The sequence below is a fragment of the Metopolophium dirhodum genome, chromosome 1 (genome assembly GCF_019925205.1).
Source record: "Metopolophium dirhodum isolate CAU chromosome 1, ASM1992520v1, whole genome shotgun sequence".
NCBI classification, from domain to species: domain Eukaryota; kingdom Metazoa; phylum Arthropoda; class Insecta; order Hemiptera; family Aphididae; genus Metopolophium; species Metopolophium dirhodum.
The window spans coordinates 131,387,676-131,398,284 of NC_083560.1; positions in this window are offsets into that span (position 1 = coordinate 131,387,676).

The following is a 10,609-nucleotide window of genomic DNA, read 5'->3' on the forward strand; positions in this document are numbered from 1 at the left end:
AAAATAAGTCAAAATATTTGGAAAATGTTATAGTGTATAGAAAATTCTAATATAAAAATTCTGTCAAAATTTCATGTACCTACGGTCATTTTTTTTAGAGTTGCACCAAAAACAAAAATCAATTTTCTCAAAAACAGATTTTGCCTAAAAATTCCCGTTTTTCTTTAATTTTTCTTTTGTTTTTCTCGTCGCTTTTGAAAACTACTGGGAAATGTTTATTTTTGACCCACCAAAATACCAACTACTAGATTCATTTTCCTATCAGAATAGTTACTGTTGAAGAAAATCCAATCACTTTTACCGTCCTAAAAGGTGATAACAGACACAAAAATGAAAAAAAAAATAAAAAAAAACACACATCATTGTAAAATCAATACATTAATCGCTTCAGAATCTAAAATGTTTTAAAATTTGATGTAACAGCTTGTACTTAGTCGTATTAATTATGTTTAAACACTCGTCTTGTTCATGACCAGAAAAATAATATTATCATAGGTAACTATAAATAAGATATTTACGCCAGACAACGCCTTTTTTTCTAAAATTAGTAGGTAGCTTAAAAACCTGTAAATATATAAATTTTTTTAATAATATTTTAAATTAAAAATCGACGTGTTTTAAACCAAATTTTCGTCATTTGTATAAAAAATTTAAAATTATGAATAAAGATCGACATAAATTAGCATAAATTATAGTGGAAAAAATAATATATAATGATATCCACTTGGTAGTCTTTAATAATTGTAATGCAAAATCTTCCCATTGTGGTAACTATAGGTACTTATAAGTTATCCGAATGTATAACATATTATATTTACGTATGTATAGGTGCCTATATAATATGTGCTTAATATCACAATTTTTCGGTTCGTTATTTGCTACATACCTATCTATTTATAAATATATAACATTATCAAAATACCTAGTTTTTCTCGATCTATTTAAGATTATAGTTTTGTTTTTGAGTAAAATGCTGGAAAATTCCATTGAGTAAAATACTAAAATTATGACAAAATTGTATGGATTTTTTTAAATTTTGAACTGAGCATAACAATTTTTACCAACAGCTTTATAACAGCAGTGATTTAAAAAAAAAAGTCGAATTATATGTCATAAGTCTTGTATAAATAACTAAAATATTTTGAACATATCATCAATTAAAGAGTCAAACTGTTTGAAAATAATTCGATGTATAGATAAATAGATAATGCTAATTAACACTTATAGAAAATTCGAATTTACTGATTTAAATTTAAATATTATACATTGGTTTTAAAATTTTATGATTATTATAACATTATTGCACAAAATCGATTTTAGTTTCAATTTTCAATAAGTACTACTTTTACAATTTTATTGTTTTATAATATTTCTATATTATTTTAAACTTAGTAGGTAGGTAGGTTTGATCTACAATAATTTTATATTGTGTTAACAATGAAAAATATTATAGACCTGTTGGCTAAAGTTGAATTTTAACTTGAAATTAAATATTCATTTTTATTTTGTAGTTAGGTAATAAGTATATGCATATTATAAAATGATTATTATTTTTGTATACATTTTAAATTTAGATTTTTTTTTCAATTTTAATATACATTTTGAATACCTATCATGACGTTTGACTTTTTAAAAGATTATCAACAATTTTTATCGATATTTTAAATCGATTTTGAAATTTGTTACAGGTCATCTTGGTTACAAAAAAATAATAAAATCGCTTTTACCGAAAACTTAGCTTAAAATTTTCCGTTTTTCCCTAACTTCCCGATGATTGTCGGTACTTGGTAAATGTGACTTGCGTAAGTCATAGGAACGGGCAATATACAGGTACTTGACAACATATACACCAATGGTCGGAAAACTTTGTGTTTGCCCGTTTGATTATTGCAGTGTATTTGGTTCCCGAGTGAATTCGACCATTTCTTTTTATGTAATAAGTGCAATTCGACTATTCCGATTATTGTGTATTATTTATAATTATTTATGTGCCTATATTAATTTCTAATAAAGACAGTAATTTTATTTTTATTTAGACAGCCGGTTTACGCATACCTACCTACCTATTATTTCTAATAGTGTTCATATTTTGTTTATTACAAAAGACGTTATCCACGTAGATATAATTATTATAATTATTAAAATATTATAATATCGTCAGATTATAACAAACTCGTTAGTCGTTTTGCTGTCGTGCAGCGAATACCTGCATTGCAATAATCGCGTTCATAATATAATATACCTATGTAATAACTTATAAGATATACGAATAGTTTTAGATAACCGAACGTTCCAGATCTGATAAAACTTGATGATAATGTGTTATTACTTATTATTGTACCTATATATTATTATAGTTGTACGTACCTAATCTAATATTGAAGTGTTGTACCACGTGCCTTATTAAATTATTATTTTTGTCAACTACTTAATATGTTCATATATTGTGTTATATTATCATAATATAGAGTCATATTATAAATTCCTAAATGAATTAAGAAATTGCGTAGGTAGATAACCTTTTTAAAGATTTTAAATACCCACACTTTAATATTGTTATTGTTTTCTTCTATTTTTTATCAATGAAATATCAACTGAAATTATTACAACTTATTACATCATTATATGAGATGATTAATAATTAAAATTGTTATTGTTGCTGTCACGTCATACAAAAATACATGTACTATAATAATGTGAAACGAATTTTGTTTAAATTTGTTTAATCGACGTGGAAGTTGAAAATAAAAACGTTTTCGTTTTAAAATAAATTTAGATACCTCTCGGTGTCGGATACTCGGTGTCAACGGGCGGTGTGTGATTAAAACGCACGAAACCAGAAATTTAAATTTGTTTTTATGACTCGACGTCTTAATATGAATTTTAACAAAGCGAATTCATTTCGCAACGATTTATCACTCTGCCGCACACCTATATGGGCTATCGTCTCGGGTTCACTCGACGGTTGACTCTCAGATAGTGGGAAGAAAATAAACGAAATCGGTTATTTAATACCTACGATACCCATACTGTTATATTTTAATCACATACCTATTACGAATGCTTTATCGGTATACCCTCTGGCTGTATTACATGGGTATGCCGCGTTTACCACGTACTGTTTGGTTGATTCTCGTTGGTGCCATTTTCGTCTGCCCGGTTCTAAAGGACTAAAGAGTAAAGGAGTGATGATTATTAGGTGGTTGCTGTAGATAATACACCTATTGTTATTACGGGGAAATGTGTACGGGTATTTCTTCTAAACATGAAATACTGTTGTCCATTTTCCACCACAAAAAAAAGAAAGTTATATTCCATTGTTTTTTCAAATACTTTTTTGGATTAAAATTATGTCTATTTTTCTCCAAATATTAAAATATTTAGACAATATTTTAGGCAGTATCAGTGAAGCGTAGACGAGAAGTGATGAGTAACAGTCAAAAACTGCATAACTTCATAACTTTGATTAAGCCTAATATTAAGATACAATACGTACCTAGTACCTACATATTTTAGTTTATTTATAACTATTAATAATTCAAAGGTTAATTTTTTTTTGGTTTATATAATTTGACTTAAAAATATATTTGTTATATATTATTCTTATAATTCCTTACTGGAGGAAAATTCCAAATGGTATCTCATTATTGCTGAAAAATGGCTAGGGCCATTTGTACAGATCATCATTTTAGCCTAAAGTTATATAAAAATCCCTTATTAGCTATAATTATATTATACTATACATTTATAACCGTTTCAATGAGTGTCGCACACGGAAAATCTATAAAGCTAGATCAACTCCGTTTATACATCAACAACTGTAATTTATAATATAGGACAACTGTAATTATAATTAAAAATACAATTATTTTACTATTTTGGGTTTAGTTTAAATATTATAGTTGTTTCAACTTTATAATTTTTAACTATTTTTAATTAAAAAAAAATATATATATACGCCCTTAACTTAGTATACCTACCTACCGTATTTCCGCGTAACCGTGCCACTGCCACCGTGACCGTGTTCAGAATGTTTATGTTATTCACAGAATGTAATAACGTTATTTAGGTAAAACGATTTACTAGTCATTAATAACCACATTTATAATAACAACCTAACCTCCTCGCAGTAAAGTAGTTTAGAATATTTTAAACTATTTGATATGCATATAAGGTTATTATATTTAAAACCACCAAGAATATTGTTAAAATCTTGGATAATGTTTAAATTAGTAGGATAATAAATCATTAGCCAGTGCATTCACAATATTTAATTATTATTATATACCTAGTGATCATTGATGACAATTTTTTTTTGTACAATATAAGCAGGCAAATCATTTTAAATAAAAAAATATTAAATAATACAATGAATAACATAATACCTAACATATTATTATTAAATCGAAATTTTATTAAGTTCTTAAAAATTACAATACCTATCTACCTTTGTTTATTTATTATTAATTGAATTAAAGATGATATGTTATTCAAATGGAATATATAGTAATGGGTTAACCACAAGGTTTATATAATATGGAATACTGCGACAGCCAGTGTAATAGTAAAAGTAATAGTGAAATTAAAAATTACAAAATTAAATTGAAATCTTAGAGCAATTCATAAAATTTAAGTGTAATATAATATAATACCGCATAGGCATATTCATTACAAATAATTTTTATAATTATTTAAATATAATTTCAAATACGTATTTAAATAGAAATACAAATTTACTAAAAATGTATTTAAAACAATTTCAAGCTAGGTACTTAATTTTTTTTTTACCTTTCCTTGCTCATTTTATGTTTTTTATTGTTATGTTTAGAATTTGTAAAATGATTAAAGATAAAAATTACAATTTATAAAAATCATTAATATGATTTATACCTATTACAACATTTTAGATATTACTTATTCAGTATGTATGAGTTTTTTAAGAGAAATAATTATCATAAAAATATCACCAACATTTTCCTTCTAGGTTTTGTAGGTAGATATATAGTTTATTATGTAAACATTATAAACTTTATTAATATAATAACTTGGTTTAATATTTAATATAGTAATACAAAATTGTAAAAATAAGTATTTCAAATGTATTCAAATATTTCAAAAGTACTTAGAATGTGTCATACTTACCTACTTATAAATTATAATATTTATAAATACGGTTTCTAAATAGTATATATATATATAGGCAAGGCCAGGCAAGTTATTGATTTTTTTTTAAATCAGTTAAGTTAAGTTAATATGCACCAATAACAAAAAGTTAAAAGTTAAAAGTTAATTTAACTCTAGGTTAACTCAGTTAAGTTAAAAGTTAATACACACTTTTTGTTAACTTTTTATTAAGTTAAAAAAAAGTTAATTTGTTTATACAACGCTAGCTACTTAATTTTTTTCCAACCAGAAACTAAATTATAGGATATAGTGTTAATACTCCATACAGTATTTCCATATAAGTTAGAGTCGAATGATATACATTTTTATCTTTAAACAATTTACGATACATATTTTTTGACATGAAAACGAAATAGACTGAAATAGTGAAATATTATAACATTAAAAACAAAATAAATCAACCAAACTTAATACTTAAAATGAAAAATTAACTCATTAATTTCACGTTAATTAAGAAAGAAATTCAGTAAGTTAACAGTTAAGTTAATGAAAAGCCAAAAGTAACTAGTTAAGTGAAAAAGTTAAAATAAAATTAACTTTTTAACTTAACTTTAACTTTTAAACTCGTCAATTCTCAGCCTTGTATATAGGTATATATATATGTGGAATGAGCACCTTATTTGATGCCAAAAATATCGGGAACTACGCATAGTCATGCGGGGTTTTTTAAATGATAGAGTATGTCGTGGGGAAGATTTTAAGCCTATTTCAATCCAGAGAACAAAAGAGAGCCACTGCACATGCATTTTTTTTAAACTAAGGAAAAAATAAAATTTTAATAATAATGATAATATAATTGGGCATGAGCGACTCTAGGTGTGACAACTATATACTATATTATAGTAGATTATACTATTATAACACACTCGTATAAACTACTTATTGCGTGTAGGCAGCAGTTGTAAAATTAAAATTGTAGCCAGTGCCCATGTGTTGGGTTAAGTTTAAGTATAATACCAGCTTTACTATTATATTAGTGTTACCATTGTGAGTTAATAGATGTAAGGCATGCTCGCCTTTTTATACTTTGCGTTAGGTATCATAGGCGCAACTAAATGCTTAACACTGGGGGTGCTAAAATTATGTATAGAAAACACAGACCCGTGGGGGCTAGTGATAAAAATAGTAAACAGGAAGTATAAATGGATAAAAAAAAAATGTGGTCAAGTGGGTACCGCTTTGCTGTACAGAAGTTGTTGAGCATGTCGTTGTAATGATGTGTTATATTTGAAAAACTTTCTCATGACTATAAATAGTTCATAAAGAGTCAAATTTTTTTGAAGAATTTATTTTCGATGTTTTAGAATTTACGAGAATACTATGCTAATAAAAATATTTGGTGAACATTTCAAGAGTCTATAGTTATTCTTTTTGGAAATACAACAAAATCTAATAAATCGATTAATGGTAATTAAATTTACGCTGAATATCGAATATCGTAACAATTATAATATAAGTTCAAACACTCATAAAAAATTGATATTCCGTTTAAAGTCTACGTTTATTTTATAGGTAGAAAAACTTATGTGAAATCTTTTATTAAAATTTTTAATCTTAGCTTTGAAAAGAAAATCTTTTATGAATTTCTAACTGAAAATTAAAAAAAATATTTTAAAAATTTCTCATAGTTATAAATAGCTCAAAAAAAGTCAAAATCATTTTAACATTTTACCATATAAGAAAAATTTCAAGTATCTAGGATTATTCGTTTTTAAATTACAACAAAATATCAAAAATTGATAGATGAAATTTCGTTAATTTACTGATGAAAATTGAAAATTCAATGTTGTACACATTTAAAATTCAAACGCTCATAAGAAATGCATTTTACTTTCCAGTAAACTTTTTTTTTTGTAAGGTAGGACCAATTGTGGGGGGATGCAAGGTTATGCAAGGAAAAACTTTTACAAATTTCTAACTGAAACATTTTTTAAAAATTTTAAAAATTCTAATATTTGATATACCTATAATCATAACAAACAATAATTTGTATTTCTGCTAAAAACGAAGAAATAAAAAAAAAACCTTACGTAAAGCTAAAAAAAATTTTTTCATATGATTTTTCAATGTTTGGTGTTTTTAAACTGGGGGTGCTAAATTAAAATTTGGTGGTACTGAAGCACCCTCAAGCGCCCCCTAGTTGCGCCTATGTTATGTATTAGGTAATATTGAAAATCATACGTAATATACTTATACTTTGTAAATTCCCATTATATAAAAAATAATTGTTTACGTCTTCGATGCAAAATTCTGTGAATTCTTATGATTATCAATGATAATACTATAATAGTGTTATCACTAATGTTCTCAAATTCCTTAGGGACATAGAACTCTTTAATACAATTTAGTAATGTATTCATATAATGTTTATTACAAATGTAGAATGCAAACACCTATAATGTATCACTAGTTTATATGTTTCTCTTTGTTTTTTCTTTAATCTTTCTATATTATTATAGTTATAAGCTTTTACCTATTGTAATAATTTACCCCTAAATGTAACAGTAATGTTAAATATATTGTAGCCAATGGCCTAAGTCGCCGAGACAGTTATTATCAATAATTATAAAAAAAAAATAATATTGGTATACTATTTTAAAGTAAGTAGGTGCCCACGTAATAGGCATAGTGTAAAACGTTTTTTCTATAATACATAATATATTTTAAGCATTTTAAATAACTTTGGGATTATCTTTTTCATATTAGGATTTAGTAGGAATCTACTTCTATAAAGTATCATACTTATGTATTGATAATATTTGTTAAATATAATTTAGTATTCTTATTTAACAACAATACAAAATAAAATATCTTGTGATAGGTAGGTGCTGAATATCGACTACAGATGGACGAATATTCAAAAATATTCATAAAATTCCTATTTTGACGAAATTGTATATTTGAACATAAAATAACGATTTAGGTTATTTCGTTGTAGGTAATTCAAAAATATTTTTGGGGACATGAAATTGTTATCTATATTATTAGATTTTATACTACAGGTACTCAGAGGTAAAAATATTTACATTCATTTTGAGCTATTGTATATTTATACCAATAATCTGTTCATTTCGTTCTAAGCTTAGTTGATAGGTATTGACTATAATATAATATGATATAAAATATATATAGTATATGTATACATAATACCCATTGTTATAATAATATTATAATAAATGCGATGTTTTCCGCATAAATTAATAACCTGGCGTACAACTAATATAATAGGAAAACAATTTAAAACAATGTTTTTCAAAAGTTGTTATTATAGTTTATTACCGGAATTGAAAAACATCCACATTAATAAACTTAGAAGTTAAATTATGACAAAATTGCGAAAATGTGCAAACTATATTTAATTTAAATTATTAACTTATTTAATTTAGTACCTAAGTAATTAAAATTCACAAAATGCTTATGTTTCACGATACCTAAGGTTTGAAAAGTAATACAAGGTTATTTATAAGTTTGTTTTACAGGAATTTAATATTTAGAGTAAAACATGTCATATTTTATACGAGTGATTGAATTTCAAATTTGAATGACATATAGACATTGGATATTCAAACGTAAAATAACGATTTATCCTATAACAATTTTTGATACTTCGTTGTAATTCAAAAATTATTAATCATTGAAACTTGAAATATTTCACAATAATCATCATTTTCCACCCACAATGCAATTTTCAAAATAGTTAAGCTAATTTTAAGCTATAATTTATACGCTCATTTAACTCATGCATAATAGGGATTATAGTAATTTAATTAAATAATAGTAATAAAATTAAATAGTAATATAAAGTAAATAAATAATTTATAATTTAATGAATCTTATCTATTAAATTAATTAGACAACAATTTTTTTAATAAAATATTTAACGCAGTTTTACTATGTCGATACACTCAGTAATTTGTACCTATCGTAAAATGTCTGGTTTAATATGTGCGATTTCACTAACCTTCATGAATGTGTGACATATTATATACCTTTATGGCTTTATAATTATTTGTACAACATAATGTTTAGGTTTGAATACATGAACAAATGTAAAAATGCAAACATTAAATACATAATTTATTTATAATTAATCTTGATACGTGTAAATATTGAGACAAATTTTTAAATTCAATAAATAAATTCTATCACCGTTACTATGATAGCAGGTACCTATATGTATTATAATTTATCATTGGGTAGGCTAGGTTATACTCTATGGTCTAATGGTATTATCTTCTATCGTTTTGAACATTTCGATGTTTTTTCAGAGCACTGCACACAGATATATACTACTATATATTATATCTGTGGCACTACAGAATTCGATTAATATTGGCTATTGCTATTCTAACTTAAACCATAGATACTAATACAACTATTTTCTAATCACACACAAAGCTGTTGAAATAATTTCCTGCGGTTTATGAGTCACAATAGTAGTACCTATTAAATCTATAATAAATAGGACATATTTACTTGTTCAAAAAATTAATTTTGGCAAATTACCAGATTAGAGTTAAAATCTTGATCGTTCGCTTATTGCAAACCATAAATCGTCCATTTACAGTGAATTTTATTGCTTATGCCTATTATTCTCTGTATAATATTATGCACTTTATTTCAGCATCTAGTCTACTGAACTAGATTATATCGTAATAAATGCTAATATTGCACAGTAACTCAATCTTTACTAAAATAATACATAATCAAAGTCGATTTTGGTTTATGTAGCCAGGTAGGTATTATAGTTGTTATTATAGTGTATTATAGTTGTTATAATAATCCTTTAATTATTTAATTGCTAAATGTTAAGTTGCAGTGATTATAAAACATTTTAATAATTACATTACTTGTTAAAATTTAAAAATTATTTCACGTAAATTATATTTGTCCATACCTACTACATATTATTAATGTATGATAATATATTATATATTAAGCACAAATTATTTTGTATATCCAATAACTTGTTTAATAATGTTTTTTTCAAAGAAATCTGAAAATATTATTTAAAGCTGTTCGTTTAAATTTAACAACGTAGGTCGTACCTTATTGAATAATATACAATATTTACTATGGTTAAGAAAAATGGTTATTTTTATTAGTTTAATAGATTGATAATCTATAGTACCTATATTTTATAAAATTATGTAAAATTATATTATATAAATCAATGGTTAAATATAAAGCCGGTATTATGATTCTTTCTGAGTGGATCGATGAATGTATTGGTTTTACTATATATTAGGTAGGGGTGTGTGTGTGTATTGTGTATGATCTTTGTGTCTCACGTCAGCTTTATGAGCAGTAAAAAAAGCTTTAATCTTCAACTTTGAGTATCTATGATTTCTAATAGCGAATTGTACCTAATTGGTGTACAAATTTAAAAATTCGGAAAAATTAACGCAACACTTGTTTTTTTACT